A 23,197-nucleotide genomic window follows, 5' to 3' on the forward strand; every position below is an offset into this window, starting at 1 on the left:
TGACAAAGGAGAAATCTGTATGGTTTCTCCCTGATTCCATGGTTCAAGCCATTATAGCTACAGTTCACAGTCCAGCACATTTAGGAGAGAAGGCTATGCTAGACAGCATTCAGCACATTTGGTTCAACAAACATTTACGAGCAGCAGCTAAACAAAAAGTTCGTACCTGTATGATATGTTGTCAGTTTAATCCAGGAAAGAGTGTTCCCGTAGAGCAGGGTGGATTTCAGCCTCCTGACCATCCTTTTGAAGTCCTCCAGATGGATTATATTCAGATGGAACGTTGTCGAGGATTCAAATATGTCCTCGTAGTTGTCTGCGCTCTCTCCCGTTGGACAGAGGCGTATCCCGTATCAGATTACACTGCCCCGACTACTGCCAAGCAGCTAGTTCGAGAATTCTTCCCACGGTACGGTTTACCACGTGTTGTATATTCAGATAACGGTCAGCCTTTCTCATCCGAATTAATGAAACATGTCTCACTCTTGTTGGGATATCAGTGGAAATTCCACTGTGTCCGACACCCCGAGGCAGCAGGTCTCGTAGAAAGACATAACCAGACACTGAAAATCAGACTGTCCAAAATATGTAGAGAGAAAGGTGTCGACTGGATAGTAGCATTACCAGTTGCACTCTTTTATATGAGAATGGTAGCACACTCTAGAACAGGGCTATCCCCGTATGAGGTGATCTTTGGTAGACCACCGAATATGTGGGGGACGCCTATACCACGCAAAATAACTGACATTGACTGTAACATGCTGACAGATTACTTGGCTTCCTTGATGTCTGCACTACAATCTTCTCGTTCACAGGTAGCTGCAGCCTTTCCCGACAACACTGAGGCGAAACCCCATGACATTGTTCCGGGTAATCTTGTCTTTGTGAGAAATTTCGACAGGAAAAGTCAATTGGAGCCCAGGTGGAAAGCACCGAAGTTGGTCCTGTTGACCACAAGAACAGCCGTGAAGATCGAGGGACGTAAAGGGTGGATTCATTCAAGTCACGTCAAAAAATTTCATGGACTACCTTCAGATATAGACACTGTGCCCTGCACTCCCTCACAGACTGATTCAAAACTTCCTTTTGTTGAAAAGAATGACTCTCAGTGCTATAAATTAAAGCTTAGGCCCAAACAGTCGAGCAATTTGATTGTTTAAGTCCTCTCCAAGGTGAAGCGGTTGAATTGTCTCCGACATGTATCCCTTGGACCTGAGTAGAGAAAATACCCGAGAAATGTTGAAACGACAGGCGTATTGTAAATCACTGCGTAGCCACTGTATTGTGACTTTATTAATTTTGTTTTTCTTGAGTTTTTTAATAGTTACTGCAAGTATATTGTTGCATATGTATTATCCTGATTCTAAACGTGTTTTCAATATAACTGATGAACACTCTTTTAGTGACCTACCGCCACATGAGTTGTCCTATAGACTTGCGCTGCGTAATAACACATTCATTAGTATGTTACATCATTCCCATCAGACTAGTAATGCCACCAATTGTTGGGTGTGTGGCCGACTCCCTCCCTATCAGAATAACAAAGGAGTTCTGCCTTTCTTTCCACATCCGTTCACACACAATGGCTCCTGTGGAGCATGGTTTAGTTTATTAAATTCCATAGACCCAGACACAGCAGTTTATCAACAACATTGGATATGGGGAAATCTGAATCTAGTTTTATTCAAAGTCTGTCACCCTAATAAGGAGGGTCACCCCAGTAGAACAGGAACTGATTTAGAAAATGAAGTGTATAAATTAGGTAATTTTACGCCTAATCTTATGATTTTGAATGTCAAATCCGAAGTTGAACTAATTCTGCCCACTATGTCAGTATTTCCAGTTAAGGGTGAATTATGTGTAAGAAAAGTTGGTTCCATACACATGGGCCATAGCCAATGCGTTACTACAGTAGAATATAGTGATCAAGGTAAATCTTCATTTAGAGCTTCTCGCCATTCTTACTTTATATGTGGTCAGACGGCATATATGCGTCTGCCTCTAGATTGGGATGGTACCTGTTACATAGCATTCCTTTTGCCACCTGTTTTCCTAGCTCCCCCTGATTATTATCGAAATGTTCATTTAGTACACAATAGAGAGCAAAGAGATCTCCCAGTTGTCGATTATACTGAAACAGCATGGGACAAGTATGTAGATTTCAATAAAGGTATCTTTCCCTATATAGGTACAATATCAAATAGTAAGCTGATACGCAGACTCACCAAGACTCTTGAAGCTGTAGTAAACGAGACTATAGCCGCCCTAGGCAATCTGACAGAGGAACAATCAGTGATGAGAATTGTTGTTCTCCAGAATCGTCTTGTCCTTGACGTCATCCTGGCCGATAGGGGCGGAGCTTGCAGGGTCATCGGATCCAGCTGCTGCATATTCATACCAGAAAATTCGCCATCTGTATATAAAGCTATAACACGCCTTCATAAGATTGTAAGCCAGATACACGAGAATCCAGGCACTTGGACGTGGTCCGGGTGGTTTTGGAGTGTGATATCAGCCTGGGGATGGAGAGTTCTATCCTTCCTAGGTATTGGCCTTCTTATGCTCTTCAGTTGTTGTTTATGCCTACAATGTGGACCAGCGATTTGTGGTCTGTGTGCCACATCGTGTATTCCACATCAAGGTTTTCGTTCAAAATACCGGAAGAAGAAGGAAGAAGAAATGATGCTCCATGAGCAAATCAATGGAATGATGAAGATTGATGTCTCGTGAAGGGCAAGAAGGGGACAAGGAGGGAATGTGGAAATGTGGATTTTCCTGATCAGTTATGTCCCCTATCTTGGACCCCAACGGTTCTATATGCATGTTACAAGTACATGTATGTTCCCTCCAGTTCCAGTTTCTAAGACGCAAACATATGTGTGTCTACCGTTGACATGTTCTCTGTCAGATCCGCCATCACAGGGTTGGATATTCGATTCCTAAGTATGAAAAGCCACCGACTTTATATGGCTAAGTTACTCCATTTTTACAGTTCAGGCAAGTAGGCCCGATTCTGTCCTCAAAGCCTTTCCCTGCTCTCTGTCTTTGACAGCTTCAGCTTGAGCTCGCATCTGTATCCATGAACTTTGTCCTACTCCCTGTGCAGCTAACGGTGACTGCCTCGGCCAGTTTTCGCCTGTCTGCCAAGAAGTTGTATTTCACCTTCGAATTATCTATTTTACTCTTCAGCCGATGCATTCCTGTCCAGTGATTTAGGTAAACATTTCCTTTAGCTCACAAGCAAAGGACTCAGCCTTTCCGTCCTCCTGCAAGTGATTCATAGCCCTGTTGCCATGGAAAGTTTTCTATCCCTCGCATCTCATATAGACACTTAGACGCTTGTACACGCACACAGTCAGTATAGAATAGATTCTGTCCGAGAGTTCTTCCTTGTGGATAACATAGTTCTTTAAACATAGGATGTTAGATATGATTTGGGATTAGGTTGACTTGACCCCAGACTTCTCGTCTCCACATGTAGAGCTAAATGTCAAGTCCCCTTCACCCCCTAGTTGCACGTCAATTACACGTCATGCTGCCGCGCGCGCATCTATGCCAAGTATTATCTTATAGATCCACCTATGTCTGATAATTCTAACCAATCATGTTTCTTTTATTCCTTATTACGCCTAGTTTCGATTATGTCACTGTTTTGTCACTTTTCTTATCAAATGTTACGCCTTCTACATTCGTTTCATTGTAATGCACTTATTATAAAAATACATGTCTGTTAATGAATTATTGTACTTCACTTCCTGAACCCTCGTGGTGACGGAACCTGAAGGCCGCGACTCGAGTCGGCCATTTTGAATGGAATAAAGCCCATTAGAAAACCTCTTATACCACGGATTCTGCCTCTTGTTATTTTGAGCTATTTACTTTATTTTAAGATTCCGTATGAAATTCAGTCCGGTATTTTTATTTACCACAGCATTCCATGATGAAATGGACAGGTGTGATCGTGTCCAAATCTCTTGCATCTAAGAGGCTTCTGATGGCCTCTAGAGTTTCCATTTGTGGGATACAGGTGTAGAGGGACTCCACATCAAGACTGACCAAGAGGTCTGTTTTTGTATCGTAACTGATGTCTGGGAGTAGTCTGAGGACATCTTTGGTGTCTTGCAAGTAGCTGGGCATTTCCTTTACAAGTGGTCTCAGTAAAAAGTCAACGAAAGTGGAGAGCGGTTCTAATAAAGAACCAATGCCTGAGATGATTGGCCGCCCTGGAGGTGGTCTTTGGCTCTTATGAATTTTGGGCAAGACATAAAAGTATGGCATGACTGGATGTGTGGTTATGAGGAATTGTGATTCTTGCTCAGTAATCCAGCCAGCAGCTTTTGCTTCTTCCACAAGCTGGGTTATCTCCCTGGATAACCTAGGAGTGGGGTCTGTAGTCAAGGGTTTGTATGCTGTCCGGTCATCAAGTTGTCGAAGGCCCTCTGTCCGGTAGGAAACGGTGTCCAGAATGACAATAGCGCCGCCCTTGTCAGCGGGTTTGATGGTTATGGTTTCATCGTTAGACAGGGCTTGTAAGGCTTTTTTCTCTCTGAGGGGCAGATTGTGGTATATTCTGTTAGGTCTGGTACTGATGTTGGTAATGTCATGAATGACGGCTTGTTCAAAGACTCTCACTCGATCCGGTGTTAGATGGGCCGGAGGGTTGAAAGTAGATGGAACTTTAAGGCCTGTATTCCTGTCTGAAAGGGTTTCAGAAGAGGATGTCAAATCCTTGTCTCTAAAGAAAAAATGCAGACGAATTTTTCTGAAAATTTAACTAGCTCGCAGCGCAGCTGGAAAGGGTCTCCCACATTAGTTGGGACAAAACCTAGACCTTTGTTAAGCACCGAGCATTCATCCGGCGTAAGAATTCTTGTGCTCAAGTTGACCACTAGCTCATTGTGTCCGTGCTTGTCCCTGCTTGTGGTTGTCCCTTCCTGCTGCGGGTGTTGGGTGGTGGTTGATCTGCCAGCCAATGAACTTGAGGCTGTCCTCTCCTTCTGCCCCTGTTGCGTCCACGGCCTACTCCTAAAAAAGGCGGCTGCCCAAAGAAAGGGGGTTGTGGACCGAAAGGTGGTTGGGACTGCATGTAAGGAGGGGTAAATGGATAACCCCATGGGGCTGGGGGCCACCACGAGCCTCCTTGATGATAGGGGTTAGGCATGCCTCGTCTAGGATTTGATCGGAATTGTTGTCCGTTCCCTCTTCTAGGTGGATACATATTGTTCTGTGTATCTGAATCAGTAGAGTTGGTATCTGATCCTGACGAGGAATAGGTGGAACCATATCTTTTGCCTCTTTTGTTAAATTCTGGTGGAACATACTGTTCACTGGTGTAAGGATAAACTTTTTCAAGGGAGAAACGTGACAAATCCTTCTTAAATTTTTCAATTTTGGTAAGTAGGATTGTGTCTTTGTGGTCCTTGCTGGATTTGTTCGTTTCTTCCATATTTCTCTTAAATACCGTACTGGATATGGTGGTCTTAATTTGCCCTTCCAGAGTCTGTATTTCTACAAGTATGGCATCTGCCACCCTCTTAGCCGTGTTGATGATCAAGATCAACCAATCGCGTGTGCAACGCCACGCGATTAGTGACCAATCCTTGAGGAAGGCTTTGTCTGTGAGAAAAAGTCTGGGAGAATTAGTTACAATCAGACCCATGGGAGCACTATTGCTTCTGAGGTATTCAGTCATGATCGCACCATGAATGAAGGTGCGAGAGTGGGAATTCTTGAGGCTGAGTAAGGATTGCCAATCATCCTGTGTGTTGTTGGTGACTGAGGGTAAGGTATCTATGATGCTCGGATTTGAACTCAAAATTGTTTGTATGACATTTTCGTCGAAAGAAAGACCAGTGAATTCTGCCATGGTAAAGCAAAGCACCGCTGACCAAAGAGAAGGGGCGGTAAAAATTACTCTACCCAATGTGGGGAGACTGGAAGAACAGAGGGGGACCCGCAGCCGTAGCTGCTCTAAATTATGGCAAACAAAGAAATGTATGGGGGGGTCCAAGGGATCAATTTTGGTCTTTAAATTGATCCCTTGGACCCCCCCATACATTTCTTTGTTTGCCACAACATTGTACTTTGGCCTAGGGACATGTACATGACTGAAGCCATGAAACATTTGAATGATTTGAATTGTTACAAGACGGCATTGTTTGCAGATCTTAAAAAAGTAAAAGATTTGGTTTTGTAAAGATCTATTTCAATGGAAGAGAGAAGGTTTGATAAGCAAGAATGAATTTCTCTTTCTCAAAAAGGACCATCCGATTACACCCATATTGTACTTTATTCCCAAAATTCATAAACATACTATTCCCACTCCAGGCAGACCTATAATCTCTGCGCAAAGAAGCTTATTGGAACCTGTTTCCAAGTTTGTAGATTTTTTTTACAGGCGCATGTGTTGAATTTACCATCTTTTTTGAAAGACACTGGGGATTTTTTAAAGAAATTGAAAAATGTTGATTGGGACAGTGACTATTTACTTATTGTGATGGACATAACATCCTTGTACACAAGTATCCATCATAATGATGGTATAAAAGCAGTTTCCTATTATTTAGGACATCGCGACATTAGATATTTGGAACATAACAGAATGTTAATTGCTATGATTAAGATTTGTCTAACCAACAATTTATTTTTATTTAATAAACAAATGTATTAGCAATTGCGGGGTGTGGCTATGGGGGCATGCTTCTCCCCTAGCTATGCATGCTTGCATGTAGGCTGGTGGGAGGAGCATGTCCTTAGGGGTGAGCACAGAGAATTGTTTGAAAAACATGTTTGTCATTGGTGGCGCTATATTGATGATGTGTGTTTGATTTGGAAGGGCTCACACACATCTGCTCTCAATTTTGTGGACACCATCAACACCAATAGGCTCAACCTCAATTTCACAGCCACCATTAGCCCTTCCAAAGTGGAATTTTTAGATATATCTATCTATGTTGAGTACAATATCTTACACACTAAACTGCACAGAAAAGACACGGCAGGGAACTCGGTTCTCCACGCAACCAGTTCCCACCCTAGACATCTTATTTGCAGCATCCCGTATGGGGAGTTTCTGCGTATTCACTGTATCTGCAGGAATGATAAGGATTGAGAAGTCTGTCAAAATGAAGCAGCACAAAGATTTCTATCACGAGGCTATAGGTTTCAAGATCTAAACCAGGCCCGTATAAAAGCCAATACCTTATCTCTTGATACTTGTCTTGGCATTTCCAATTCCCAGATTGAGACCATAGACAAAACTGTAACCCCTGCTGATAAGAATTTGCAAGTAGTAAGACTTATTACGGCATATTCTAAACAACATAAACAGATTAGGAATATTGTGCAGAAAAACTGGCCTATCATACAAACTGACCTCACACTCTCTCAAATTTTACCCACTTCACCAGTTCTTACATTTAGAAAGTCACCTGTCATGAGAGATAGCTTGGTTAGAAACAGCCCCGAAGTTATATCATCGAACTCATGGCTGTCATCTAAAAGCAGCTTTTTTAAATGTAGCTTGTGTCGGGCATGTAAATTTGGGACCAGTACTAAAGAATATATGACCGCTTTTAGTGATACCCCTATCAAGATACAAGGGTATTTCACGTGTCGCACAGACTTTGCAGTCTACGTACTTCTATGTACGTGCGGTTTGAAATATGTTGGAAGCACTAAGCTCCAAGTTACAACCGTACACTTCAACATATTAGAGCTGCAGTCAATTCTGACCAGAATTATCTCGTTGCAAGACACTTGAAATTAGCCCACAACAACTTGAGTGACTTAGACTATTTTGTCATTGGGGCTGTGCCCAAATCGATTCGTGGAGGTAATAGAGAACTCCAGTTAAAACAACTTGAAATTAAATTCATCCTCGAACTCGACACTAGAATGCCCAATGGGCTCAACATGGGGGAGGGCCTGCACAATTTTCTATGAATATATATCTATTTTTATGAATTTGCCTGCCTTTATAAATATTACTGTTGGCATCTCACTTTTAGGCATTTTAGAAAAAAGTTTTTAGTATGATTTTATACTACTATTTATTCCTTATGTCTTTACATGTTTGGTATATTCACTATATCCCCTTTTTATTGACCTGCTTTTCCCTACCATGTATTTTTTTTTTTTTGATCCGTTGATCATAATATACTTGAAGACTATTTTGGTCTGATATTTTAAGACCTAGATTAAAATGTTCTTATTTTTCTTTGTTAATCATTGCTTTGGGAAATTATGGGCACTTGCCCGTTATTTCTGTCCTGTTTTGATGCTGCTAGCCCACTTTATCTTTGGTATCATAACATCTCAGGGTTCCGCTGGTGCTCCGGGGGAAATTTCTCGCTGACCAAAATACATATAAATTAGGAGTTTTTGCACATGAGCACATTCGCACTTTCACTACTTTTTATAGCACTTTGCTTTCAAATGGCAGACAGCACTTTGTTGTAGTAACTCTTGCACTCAATATATCTTTTCAGTTATATTGCGCATTTGCACATGAGTCTAGTTTACAAGCAATATTTTGCTCAGTTCCATTAGGAGGTTTTCCATTGAGATGTATTTACATGATATTTATGCCTCGCATTTAAGCTACATGTATCCATGGATTTATTTGCCTCAGCTTCTTTTATAATGTGGTATTACATATTTATTGTTTTATCTTGCAATATTTATTCATATTTAAATGTTAAAATATGTTTTATGAATAATGATTCCACATTGTATTTGAGTATAATGAACTGTTAGCTCAATGTGCAGTGTGTTTTCCATGTCTATTAGTCATGTGACTAGGGTCAAATCTCACACAGGTGCTTTGTTTCTGCCTTTAATGTTTGCTTCACTCCCACTATTTAATGACTTGCCGGTTAGTAGCGCGTTATGTGAACAAGACCGAGTTTTTCGGTCGAAACGGGTCATGCTGGGGCACTGGTTGCTGGAGTCATGATTTTTAAATAAAGCACAGCAACGTTTTTTCATCAATTTCGTCCCTTGAGTGGTCCGTACCTGTTTGTGTTCCATGGAGGATTGGTGAATTTCGGGATTCCTTTTAATTCTATAATACCTATTGAGCTGGTAACTACTAGTTTCCTCTAAACCTAGAAAGAGGGCCTTTTTGGGACAAAATAACATGTAAATGAACACATTTTACATGAAGGTTTTTAATAGTCTATTTTCTGCTCGTAATTACAAGGTGTCCTTTTCAAGTCAGAAGAAAGAGTGTGAAGTCTTTAACAAGACTTCAGCCCTTCATAACTTTACTAGATGTCCCTCTTAAGTCAGAAGCAGCTGCTTAAAAAGTCTGTCACAAAGCTGCAATAAATGTCCCCCTTGAGTAAGATGGAACTGCTTCAAATGTCCTTCACAAATTTGAGAGGGTGAAGATTGAACATAAAAATGTACATATCCACTTTTCTACACTAATAAACTGTGCATGATTTCAATAGGATAAGTAAATATGTCAATGCTCGTATATATGCTGATGAATTAATAACGCACATTTCAATAAATGTCTTAATTACTATCTAACACTTATAAAGAGACCCAGTTACATACAGGTACCAGCAATCACTGGTTACGTCAAGTGCCTTCTACCGTAATGTTGTGAAACCCAACAGGGCCTAGTAATAGCATTCAGCACTACACTCAAGAGGAATGAAGTGGTACAAGTCCCATAGACAATACACCACAGGACACTAGACAGGTAACTGTATTCGGTCTGTTGCACGTCTGAAAACCAGGTTTTTAATTGTAATTCATTTGTAGTGATTTCTTTGTTGCACAAAAACTGTTCCCTTGATTAATTCCCTATATATATTTATGAAATGTTGTGATGTAAGTTTTGTTTTTTGCAAATTTTGCGCTTTGTCATTATGTATGTAAATGTATAGCATGTTCTTCCAAAACAATCTTGTATAATAAGCAACAAAAAAGAAAAAAATGCTAAGATTCAAGAAAAAAAATTTGTTATTCATTGGATGATAAAAGCACAAAAAAAAACATTTACACAGGTGTGCTATATCAGAGTTTATATCCTAGGTGAAAGATAGAAAATAAGGGTCAAATTAGAGACAATCGAAGGAACAACAGTTGGGTCCCTTATGTAAAGCAGCATTTGATCAATGGTCTGGAAGGCATCAGCCCTATTCAGATTCTTTAAGTAGTGATTCCAGCCTTCACAGCCCAAAACAGAATCACTCCCTATTTCAGGATAATCTCATATGTGAAAGCAGCATCAGGATTGGACTGAGCACCATGAATTGGCACTCCCAGAGAGACCGGAAGCCTGTGCTTTGCCATCTCTAACCCAGCAAAGCAGCTGGGGCTCATGGCACATGTCAGTTTGGGCAGCCTGAAACAGCCGGCCAAACTGACAAGCCCACTGATCACAGTCAAATCACTCCCTCTCTTCACTGCCCTTCCCCCAAGATTCGCCCAGCCTCACAACCTAAAATAAAACAATAATAAACCTGTTTTTTTCCAAGTTTTGAGGCTGGCAGAGAGGGGCGACACTCCTCCAACATAGTGGAGGAACCGCCACTGACTATATTTAGGTCCAAGTAAAATATCTTATGCTATGGGCTGTGGGCAGGAAGCATCAAAATTCTAACCAATAAAGACATCTGGTGAAGGGCTCATATATATACATATATTATGTATATACTCAAACCTTCAAGTCCTCAAGTTGTCACACGAGGCCCCTTTCGAGGTAAATACAAAATCTTCAAAATTCTTTTCCAGAACTGCAGTTCCTCAAGGTGTTCGAAAGCTCGCTCTTGATTTAGAGGCAAAAGCATTGAAAATCTTTCAGGAAGCTGCAGTTCCACTAGTCATTACTGGCTACTCCTCTTAAGTCAAATGCAAAATCTTTGACATTATTTCATGAAGATGCAGTTCCACAAGTTGTTACTAGGAATTCCTCATAAGTAAAATGCATTGAAATTCTTAACTGAAGCTGCAGCTTATTACTAAGTGTTTCTCATAAATCAAATGCAAAAGCATTTACATTCTTCCTAGGGGGTGAGCAGAACTTCTGGAGATACATAAAAATCAGCGAGTTTCCACTGAGTTCCACAAGTGTGCAGAATAGACACATCATACTGATTTTTAGCGCAGGGAGCTTGTTCCATGCTGCAAAATCAGGGCGAACGGCACCTTGTGGCGCACCAGAGGGTGCTGCAACTATGCTGTTGCTCGAGTTGTTTTGTCAGTCGCAACTTTTCATAACCGGCTGTGTTGGGAAAATGCCCTCCTAGCAATTCACACTTGCACTCATGAACTTAATGTTGATGTGCTGCACATGAGAAAAAACTCCTCCATGGGACGGTTGGCAGAGTTTGGCTGGAAATCTGTGTTATAAGTATAACGCAGAGTGGGCAAAACTCAGCGAACTCCACCGGTGGAGCGGTCTTTATTACCCACCCCTAATTCTTCTGTGAAGGTGCAGTTCCAAAAGTCATTATTAGGTGTCCCTCCCAAGCAAATGCAAAGCATTAAAATTCTTACAGGAAGCTGCAATTACACTAGCCATTACTAGGTGTCCCTATTAAGTCAGATGCAAATGACCTTATTTTCTTACACAAAGCTGCTGTTCCACTAGTAGCTACTAGGTGTCCCTGACAAGTAAAATCCACAAGCATTGAAATTATGACATGATGCTTCAGTTTCGTTAGCCATTAAAAGGTGCCCCTCACAAGTCAAATGCAAGGGAATTGACATTCTTACACAAACTGCAGTTCCAGTAGTTGTACTAGGTGTCCCTCACAAGTCAAATACAAATGTGAAATTATTTCATTAACATTCTGTTATACTAGTTGTTACTAGGCGTCCTTCAATAGATAAATGCAAAAGCATTGTAATACTTACATCAATCTGCAGTTCCACTAGTGGTCTCTCAAAAGTCTCATGCAAAAGCATTGATATTCTTTCTTGAAACTGCAGTTCCTCAATACATTACTTGGTGTCCCTTTCTAGTCAAATTCAAACGCAGTGAAATTCTTACATGAAGCTGCAGTTCAACTAGTTTTTACTAGGTGTCTCTCACAAGTCAAATGCAAAAGCACTGAATTCTTACATCAGGTTGCAGTTCTACTAGTCATTACAAGGTGTCCCTCACAACTCAATCGCAAAAGCACTGAATTATTTTTATGAAGCTGCAGTTCCACTTGTTAATAGAGGTCCAACTCAGGTCAGAAGCAACTGCTTCAAATGTGTATACATACTTTTGGTATTTTAATCAATTGTACTTGTTTCCCGTAGTATTAATTATTTCCCAAAGCTGGTTCATAATAATGAGCTGAAATTACAGATTTTAACACATTTCTTGATTTGATTTTTTATTAGGTTTGTGATCACACCCTACTCTTTATAGGAACTTGTATTCACTGGTAAGTACAAGTCCATTTGGATAGCCTATTTTGCCTGTGTATGTTTTGGTGGCTGTAATCTTTGTTTTTGAGTTAAGAGAATTGTTTTCTACATATTGGCAGTGCTGGTACAACACTGTGTTGGAAATGGCCCTTTTTTCAGGGTTATCCCCAAACGTTTTGCTTCTTCCTCCTATTTTTTCCTGACCTGTGTTTGTTGGCTATAGGACTTTGGGCACTTTACCACTGCTGATCAGTGCTAAAGTGCAAATGCTCCCTGATTCGTATATTTGTTTTACCAGTAGGTCCCTAGTAGAGTGCACTGAGTGTGCCAGGGCTGGTGAATCTAATGCCACTAGTGGGCTTGCAGCACTGATTCTGCCACCCACATAAGTAGCCCTGAAAAGATGTCTCAGATCTGCCACTGTGGTGCCAGTGTGCAGTTTGTTAACCGCCATGTTGACTTGGCAAGTGAACCCAATTTCCAAGCCCTACCCTTCCCTTTCCTTGCACATAGGACACCCCTATTGTGGGCCCAATGTACCCCCGTGGGCAGGGTGCTGTGTATGTGAAAGGTAGGACATGAACTGGCGTGTATAACATGTCCTGATAGTGAAATACTGCCAATTTAGTTTTTAACTATTTAAAGACTAACTTGCCTATAGGACAGAATGGGGAATGCTTTGTCACATTTTACAAGTATATCTTCCCATAGGAGTAAGATAAGAAAATGGAGTTTAGTACCCTGAACTCGGGATTTACTAACACATCTTTTAGTAAAGATAGTTTTTAAATTGTGTGTTTGAAAATACCACTTTTAGAAAGTGGCTATTTTTTTTTTCAACCATCCTGTGTGCCTCTGCCTGTTTGTGGATTGACTGTCTGGCTTTGGAGTGACAGGGGCTGAGGAGGTGCAGTGGCTCCAGGAGTCTGAATGAGTCAGCAGTAGGCTGAATAGGCCTGATCTGCATGTGGATTGGTGGGAGGAGTATCACCTGTATCCGAATAGGGCTGTGCCTGCCTTACACAATGCTGGCTCCACCCCTGTGGTGTGTCTGGAGCCAAGGCTCACACTGACAATGGATGTTGTTGTGCACTTGCAGACTGCCCCCCAGAACTGCTTTGAACTGGGCTCAGTGCCCCAGGCACAAAGAGAACAAATACATTTTGGGGTATAAGTATTGGACCAGAAACCCCTGAACTTTAGATCATTCCTGGAATTCAAAAGGAACCTTTGCCAAGGAGAAGAGCTGGAGAGACTGAGAAGAAGTACTTCCCTTGCTGTGTGTCTGGGGTTGGCCTGCAGTTGCTGTTTCTGCAAAGGAAAATAGAAGGACTTTGTTCGCTGCTTGAAAGAGATCTCCAAGGGCCTGAAGTGAGCTGGCCTCCTGTTCTGAAGTCTCAGGGACACAAAGACTTCACCCTCAGCTCCCCTGAACTCTGCTTCTGTGAGTTCTGACATGCCAAGAGATGCCTGTGCCAGTTTTGGGCCTCTGGAGATTGTTGCTGCTCTTTGGGAGCTGGAAGAAAGAAGAAACTCAAAGGACTACAAAAATCAACGCATCGGGGGATTGCGGCTGAAGAGGACCGACGCAGCGCCGCTCGAAGCCACCGCACCGATCGCTGACGCATCCCGGATTGCGTGCCTGTGCGGCAAGTTCCTCCGATGCATCACCTGCGGACTGGAACTGTCACAAAGAATCGACCCATCACTCCCCATACAGACCGGGTTCGACGCAACCCTTCCTCTGCGTGCAGTGGGACTGTCGCAACGTCTCCCAAAGGTCTCAGGAGTGTTGCATCTCTTTGCTTTCCGACTCTGCGGCAGTTTGGCTTTTGGAACTTTTACGCATCTACAGGTACTTTGGTGAAAAGTCACGCATCCATAGTTTTCTATGGTACAAGTTCTTGAAACCTTGTTAAAGTCATATTTTTAACTGTGTATGTTGGATTTTTGACCTTCTGGTCTTGTTTAGTTCAGATAAAGATACTTTATTTTTCTAGACTGGGGTGGTGTCCCTTTGTGGTGTTTTCACTGTGTTACTGTGAGTGATAGTACAAATACTTTACACATTGCCTTTGGGATAAGCCTGTCTGCTCATGCCAAGCTACCCAGGGGGTGAGCAGGGGTTATGTAGTGTGTATCCCCCTTACCCTGACTAGAAGCAAGGGTCCCTATTTGGACAAAGGTACCTACCTCTGCCAACTAGAGACCCCATTTCTAACACACTTCTATAGGGGAGATTTGGTTCCATAAGTAGTTACTAGAGGGCTCTCTCAAGTGGTTGAAATGTCAGTCCTAAACCTGTGGGGTATAGCTTGAGCTTAAAAATATGCACATACACCCTAGCTGCTCTAATGACTTGTGTTCATTTTCAGTAAGATAAATAAATATACCTAAGCTGGTTTATAGTGAGGAATGAACATTCTAATTTACAATAAATGGCTTGGGATCTTGGAAGGTATGAAAATAGTTGATGTAATCCTATTATACATAGAGACACAGTCATTTGGAAGTTCAACTGTCTAACTATTTCTATTTTTGGGGAACTATTTTTTCGGTGTATGTGTTTACGTGTGCAAGTGAAAATGCAGTCTCTTAAAGTAAAAGCATCCAATGGCTAGAGTGGGCTGGTCTGTTGATCCATACCTTCTGCCGGTGTAGGAGAGAGTATAATTTGAGTGACATGTCAACAGACCAATGGTGAAGAGTGTTAATTGGGAGCTCCTGTGTATGTATGTATGTATTGTTGTATGGAATGTTTTGGAAAACATGAGGGTAGCAAGACCTAAGAAAAGACAATTTCAGAGCTTACTTATGTCATGCTTCACAAAATTTCAAAAATGAACTTTGTTAGACTTGGGGGTCTCTGGTTGGCGCAAGGTTGTCCTTGTGTCAAGCAGGAACCCTCTCCTCTATGTCAGGGCGCAGGATAACCCCTTGTGAATGACCCTTGCTCACCCTCTAGGTGCGTGGCGTGAGCAGCCAAGGCGATTCCTCAGGCGTTGTTGGTTAAGCACTTACAATCTCACACACAGTAAATACATCAATCCCCCCCAGGAACGGACACCAGACTTGGATATGTAGAAAAATACGCTTCTTTATGTAAAAATAGGTATATATATCTCAGCAGACTTATCACAAGACCAATAACGTTTTCGCCATGCCACCAGGTTGTAAAGCAGGCAATTGTTCTTTGTTCGTAGTCTCAAATGGATACTTTGTAGTCTCTTGCAAATGTTACTTGTGGTTCCAGTACTTACAGAGATCGGCTCCTGCGAACGGGGAAATAAGGCGTTGCGGGCCCCGAGCCCGATACTGGAATTCTTAAGAACGTGTAGTTGCTTTTGGGAGTCGGCACGGGAGGGTGCGACTCAGCAGTGACGGGGCACCTTTGGATCCTCTTGAGCAGGTGCGTGTAGTCAGGCAGGCGCGGCCCACGACCCTCAGCACGGCAGTGCGGGGGTCTCCTCAGCGTGGGTGGCGCGGCCTGATCTCAGGGCGAGATCGCGAAGCGGGGTCACAGGGCACGGTCCGTGCAGCTGGGGACCCGGCGGGGATCACGATCGTCGGACAAGGATTCCGGCAGGAGGGGCGATAGCGCTTCAGCGCGCTCCAATAGCAGGCGGTGGCAGAGGTGCCGGCGGCCTAGCCCGGGGTAGAGAGCGACTCCGGTCGGAGCGAGGCTCTCAAGGGGGGCAAAGGCAGGCAGGCTCCGGAGTGTCACAGCCCTCGGAGGGGCGATGAGGGGCGCAGTCTTCCTCAAGCGGGATACACACACGGCTCGAGTTTCAGGACGAGCAAAGGCGCAAAGAACCCACTGGTCCTAGGGTTCTGTTCAGGGGGCAAGCTCAGATCAAGCCCTTGGAGAATGTTTAAAGCACAAAGCAGCAAAGTCTTTTCAGTAAGTCTCTTCCTCTCCTTTTTCAGCAAGGCAAGCAGCAGGCCAGCTCCTCCAGCGTCTTCTTCTCCTTCTAGTCGGGCAGAGGTTCTTTGTGGTAAAACAGGATTCTGATTTGCAAGGAGCAGGGCTCCTACTTTTATACCACATTCCTTTTGTTCTTTCAGGCCAGGGGGGCCTTCGCATAGTCGTTCTCAGTCCTGAGCACTTTGTTGGGGGTACTCTGACTTCTGCTTTCAGTGTGAGGGGCAGGCACATCAGCCGCTCCACAGGAGGTGGAGCCGGCATTCAGGGGACAAGTACTTTCAGGATCACCTTGTGGACAGCGCTTCGCCCGTCCGGGGCCAGGTGCAGGCTGAGTCATCAGTCGCTCCCCAGGGGGCGGAGCCAGCTTTGTGGTGGTGGAGCACTGCCCTATTCAGAGTCCAAGGGACACCCCCACCTCCCACCAAGGTGCTCTCCTGCCATTCGCTACCTGTCATCCCCCCAGCCCTGTCACTCACATAGCCCAGACAGTCAGATACACGCACAGCAGAGGCGGGCTGAGATGGTTAAGCGAGTAAATACGGACTTTCTAAAAGTCGTATTTACAAACCCAGGATAGTAAAATAAACTTGACTACAAGAAGTATTTTATCATTCCGAGTTCAGGCATACTAAACATATCTCTCTACCATGTTCCCTGAGCCTGCTGGGATTATAGGATGTAATAATTCCAGCAGCTCATCTGGCCTAAGGGGAACAGGTAGCCTTGCAATAGTGAACCACGAAGATGGCGGTGATTCACTATTAGGACAGGCCTCACAACCAGGGCCTGTCCTACCTTACACCCACAACGCACCCTGCCCGCGGGCCTACCATAGGGGTGACTAACATGAGGCTAAGGGAAGGTTCTGGGGGCTGGCAAGTGTGTGCACTTGCCCAGCCAGCGTGACAGCACGGGACTGCACGCGGGGTCGGGAGTGGCAGACCCAGGACACATTTTACATGGCCGCTGGTGTGGGTGGCGCAACCAGCGCTGCAGCCCACTAGCGGCATTGGCATTCACAAGCCTTGGCACTCCGGGTGCACTTTACTGGGGACTGATAGTGAATCCAATAACCCAATCATGAACATCAATTACAGGTACACTTTATCTTAGGGAGCACTTGCGCTGCGGCACGGATTAGCCGTGGCGTAGCGCCCTGAGCGGTGAACACCAGAAAAACAATCGAGGCACACCATCAAAATAGTGGAAGGGAAACTCACGCCAAGGTGCCAGGTCTAACAAACTTCAAAAGGTCTATATCTAGTCTCGAGTTACATTTCGGACTATCATACATATCGTAAAAGATTACAGTAGTCTCAGATTCTAGCGAGTAATTATGTATTTCTTTCTCAATTCCAAAGTAAAGTGTTTTTGAATGTGTATATATGGCACTATTCATTGTTGCATGGGCAAATATGATGTGCCACAGCAGTCAATTTACACTTGTTAACTCTTTGTTGTCTCTTCTGCTTGTAGAAAACCTCCATATTTGCACCAAAATTGGAGTGCTCCCACTTCATTTCCATTCTGGATATTGATTTACAACTACCTTTCACAGGAGTAGTTGCCTGAACATATCTAAGGTGCCAATGTGCTTTCCTCATAGGTTTGACTACCTATTTTATTGTCAGTTTTGTGCTAGTCACTTGATGTGGCAAATGTCCTAGTCGTTAAATGTCCATAGCCCACACTGCTGAATAGATATATTCTCAAAATGTAAGTTATACCACACCAGTGTGAATTTCGATTTTCAGAAAATTAATTCAGAAAGTATGGTTTGTCAATTGCAAAAACGCGTTCATGCTCACAATTGAAAGCATTGTTTCCATGCCATTCAAAATGGACAAATCTCCCACTAGAATAAGATGCTGTTAGGTGTTGCGTGGTTCCTGTAACGTTGGTATGCTTTCTGGTGACAACCCAACTAAAACTCTTTAAGCCATCACCTTAACAACAACTGCTGGCATACGGTCAACTTTGTAAATAGTGCTGTTATACTTGCCCACTGATCTTGGGCAGATTGAGGGCCTTTCCAGGCACAGAGGTGGTTACGGAGGTGTTATACTATGCCCTTTACTAGTATCAAACAATATTTTTTGCAGTAATATGTGACTGCAGCATGTAACTCGGTACCTGCAATTTTATTAAGAACAAGATGAACAGAAAATAAAATCTACTTATGCTTCAGGTATTAAAAACAAGTCATGTGCCGCTTGTTTGACAGCACCCGTATTTTTGGATTCTTACACCTACTTTCATAAATAGAAGGGCGTATTTGCTGTACCATGTTAGCGAAAGATGCCCATAATACGGCATTCCTGTAACTGAAAGAAGGAAGAAGAACTGATAAACTCAGATTTCAGAAATTCCCTTTCTTGTCAGATTACATGATTTAAGAAAGTACAAAGGAGGAAAGCATAACTAAACGCGAACATATCTGAACTAGGATCCTATTACTGAGCTAGAACAAACCACTTAGGCAGGAACCGGCAAGCAACTAAATTGAAAAAACTTTTCCTGGCTGTCCCACTATCGCCATACTCAAAAAACATAAAGCCTTGACTGTGGTCATGGGCACATCATCCCCACAACAACTAAAAGATTTGAGGAGGTGGGAAATTGTTTCAAATGGCACCGGTTTATCAAAATCACACCCTATAGAGAGCTGACCTTAAGCACTGAGAAGCAGAGGAATATCGGACAAGATGGCTGAAGATGAAGGCTTCCATATTACTGGGGCCTAAAGGGCCCCAAAACTCTCTCCTTTCTATTAAGCTTAATATTTAGTCATGTATAGCAGTATGTCACGTCGGTATAAACATGATATTACAAAGAGTAACAAATTCCACATACTATACATATATTCAAATCATTAGTGCATAATTTTTTTAATATCTTTATGTTATGATACGGTTTGCTAACTTTTCTGTGATCTTATCATAAACTGAGAAATTAAGTGGGCACATAATTTCTAACTGACCAAAATGGTTTTGAGTGTTTCATTTTTTTTCTCTCATAAAGACAGCTTGGTGAATCAGGGTTGTTGATATCTAACTTTTTAAAATATGGCTCATTGTGGACATTCTATATCTGTGAAATAAAATGTGTTTGTTTTTAGTTAAATCGTCAGGGGGGTTTACACAACTCCTCCAATGTTTTTATCAGTTTGTAAGTGCCTGGAGATCCTGCATCACTTTGAGGATACAATCAGTGTAATTTTAGAAAGTTTTCATGCCACACCCCAATTGAAACACAGATAACTTGAACTGATAGAGCGGAGGTTCAAAGAATCATGAAACATCTTAGTCCTGCCAACTATTAATAGTATACTTGACATGGCAGCACAAGTTCCACTTCTTTATTCAAGAATGGTGTTCTGAAACCTCACTCTTCTATGGCATTGTGAGAAAGCAGCTAATTAGTTGGGGTGAATTGGTTTCTAGAACAAGTAATAAAGTCACTATCCTGTTAGGTCCAGTCAAAATGTACATAATTTAAACCTGGAGCAGGCAGAATTAACTTAACAAAAATACATAAGGCATTTAGAAGTATCAAAACAGTTAGTTCAAAACACAACACAAGAACAATCCAAATCAGCGAAACAGGAGATATAAATTTGTAAAGATTTTGTGAAAATAGAGCCAAAAAGAACAAAGCATCAGTAGTAGTCAATGCTCAGGGTAGACCAGTACTTAGGCATGATTTGAGGCTAACCATGATGGATGAAATGAGAGTTGAATACATCAAACAGACTGGTCCTGCTATGGTCTGGAACTACAGAAGTTCAAAAATGTTCCCAAGTACCAATCTGAAAATGGACTTTGCCATTCTTCCAAGGAAAAACTCTTCCTCCTGTAGGACAAAACTGAAATGCAATACATATTGCGAATGGTCCCCTTGTAGCTCTGGATCAAAAGTTTTGAAAACGTTCCCTAATTAATGTCAAACATTTTAGGGGTACACTATCAAGGCCCCCAGGAGCTGGGGGAGTATTTAGGGTCTCTCAGGTTGTCCAGCAGAGAGCAACAGTGAAGTCAATCCAATAACCAGTTGCCACTGGTCAGCTGGGATTCTTCACATTGATGTCTCTTTCAGTTTTTTAAGGTTCCTGGAGCCACCGGGGGGATCCTTGGAGATCTTTCTGTCCTCGTATTACAACTGGAAGGAGGTCCATCCTCTTTAGGTCCTTATCATAGGTCACAAATGCCAGCTGCAGTAGGTTCTGTCCACCTGGCACCCTTTCACATCACCAGCAGTGACCTGATGGTGTACATGGAATGCCACATTTAAGCCTTGCACTAACAGATAGATATGTGTGAGAAGTTGGCCTGGTATATGCTGTTCACTAGTTAAAGTGGACACCTTCCACCAGTACAATTCGACTCTTATGTTAGTAGGTTTAAGACAACCTTTTAAAGAAAGCTATCCTAGTGGTAGTTGTGGAGAGAAGCCTTCAGGCTAAGTCTTTAGAGGAATGTAAAGCAGCTTGTTTTAGCTTATAATCTCTTGAATTACTAAATGAAAGGAGTACACACCGGTATATATATAAAATATATATGTATTTATTACTAGACACACTCTACTAATCTCTTTATGAGATTAGAAGTTAAGAACATATGCACAAATCAACATTTCACAACAAGTTAAGCACAAATATGGCTGGGGCCCTAGGGGCATACCAGACCACATACTAAAAAAGAGACTTAGGGATAATGACTTGCAAGGGGACAAGGCCTAGGGCCTTCAGAAGTGCTGGGGCCTCACTAATCCACCCAAGGCAGGTAAGTAAAGGACCCACGGGAGACGTATGCAGTGTGAGAACACAGCCGCGGATCCCAATTGACTTCAATGGAGCAAGTTGCGATTGGAAATTTAGAGTTTTAGGATACTTTGGGAGAGTCTACAAGCAAGTCACTTACAGGGTAAGTAGCTCTAGAGCCAACACCCACAGGAGCACCGTAGTGCTGGAGTTACCTTACCCAACGAAGCTGGGTGCATAGGTGTCTTTTGGTGTCGGGTCGCGGTGTCGTTTTCAATGGGAGCCAAAGAAGACTTGCTGCTTGTGAAGACAGGAGAAGTGTCCGGTGGAATCAAAGCCTGGATTCAGAGAAAGGAAGACCTGAAAGCAGAGGGGACAGTGTTCAAAGTCACTTGGCAGTGACCTGGGGCAAGGAAGCTGGATGCCCACAGTCGTCGGGTGATTTCAGGTGATCACGGGTGTCTTGACTCTTCAGCCACGAGGTCCAGGAGGCATCGACAATGACCAGGAGCTGGATTCGGTGTGCCCCACAAAGTCTGCAGCTTACTGCAGTGTCAGCGACCAGATTGGAGCCAACAAGCCTTGGCAACAGCAAGTCTTGTGGAAAGTGTAAAAAGTAAGCGGTGCAGACCAGCAAGGTCTGAGGGACTCACCCAGCAAGGGTAAGTCAGGGCAGGCCTGGAGCAACCAGGGGAGCCCTTTGGTTTTGTAGAAAAGTCTTCTGGGGACCTACAAGCCAACCGGCAAGGGATCGCGAAGATGCCTCAGGAGGATTCACTCAACAGGGGCCCACGGTCACTCGGGATGGGGTAGGCCTCTGATCTTCGGTGGAAACCCTGCTAGATGCTTGGACCACATGTGGTCCAATGCACAAGTTCGTAGAACATCGTGAAGGGGTCACACTCAAAAACAGTGCACGGTACCCAGGGCTTGCGGTTCCTCCTCACTCGTGGGGTCCACTTGCCTCAGCGTTGCTGGGGACTCACAATGGCCTTGGAGAAGTCAGGAAATCCTCTTCCTGGGCTGCAGTGACTTCGGACTCCGGCGGGAGCGGGAAAGTTTGCGACCGTTGATTGCAAAGTTTGGTTCCTGCCAAGCAGGGGAGTCACTCCTTGACTCCAAGGGAGATTCTTCAGTCTTCCAGAGGTAGTGGAACGTCGAAGGACCAGGATTCTTCTTCAGAGCGTCGTCCAGGGATATCTAGTTTGCAATGGCAAGGCTTCCCTAACTTATACTGAAAGGAAGGGAGGGACTAGCTCTATGACCCCACATATGGGAGGGTCAGGGGAGTGGGTGGCTACGCCCACTTCCCTTTGTCCAGTTTCACGCCAGAGCAGGGGCAGGTAGCCCCTGAGCTGGTTTGAACTGGTGTATGCACAGAGGAGCCTACTGCTCCCCCAGTGCAGGACTTCAAAGCACTCTAGGAGTGCACCCACCCAGCCCCAATACACTAAACCCTGTCTGGGAGGTGACCACACCTCCCTGTGACATTATGCCTATTGTTGGGCCTCCTCCACTGCGAGTTTCGGTCATCAGCATGAGGGCAGCCCAGTGTCTGTGACCGGTGGCATCCATTTAGTGATGCCAGGGCTCGTCAGGATTCTACCGTGTTTCCACAGTAGGTACCTGTCTATCCCTCTAGAAGGGTGGGATCATACTCCCACACCAGTTACTGGTGTGGGGGTATGATTCCAAAGCGTTTGACACCAAACACGACATGTTTTGATGCAGCCATTCCAGAGTTAGCATTTACTGCGAGGTTATAATGCACTTAAGAGTTTATGGTTTGACCGCATTCACAAACAGCCCCAGGGACTAGGCTCCGAGAGCTGCAGAGGGGCCCTGCTCAGGCAGAGGCACCCCCTCACATGGAAACCAAGCACCCTTCCCTCAGGATTGACAGGGCCTGCCTTAGGGGTGACTGATAGGTTTAAATGTGTGTGCAGGGAGAGGTGTAGTGAACCTATATCTCAGTGAGGAGTGCTAACACTACCTCACCCAGGCTGCAGTAGCAGGCCTGTGGTGTCAGATTTAGTCTGCTTCCCAGGGGTGGCATAATACATGCTTCAGCCTCTGGTAGGCCTGTGAAGTACCTATGCCCTTGGTACCTAAGGTACCATATACTAGGGACTCAT

This window comes from Triturus cristatus, chromosome 1_1, assembly GCF_964204655.1.
Source record: "Triturus cristatus chromosome 1_1, aTriCri1.1, whole genome shotgun sequence".
Classification (NCBI taxonomy): domain Eukaryota; kingdom Metazoa; phylum Chordata; class Amphibia; order Caudata; family Salamandridae; genus Triturus; species Triturus cristatus.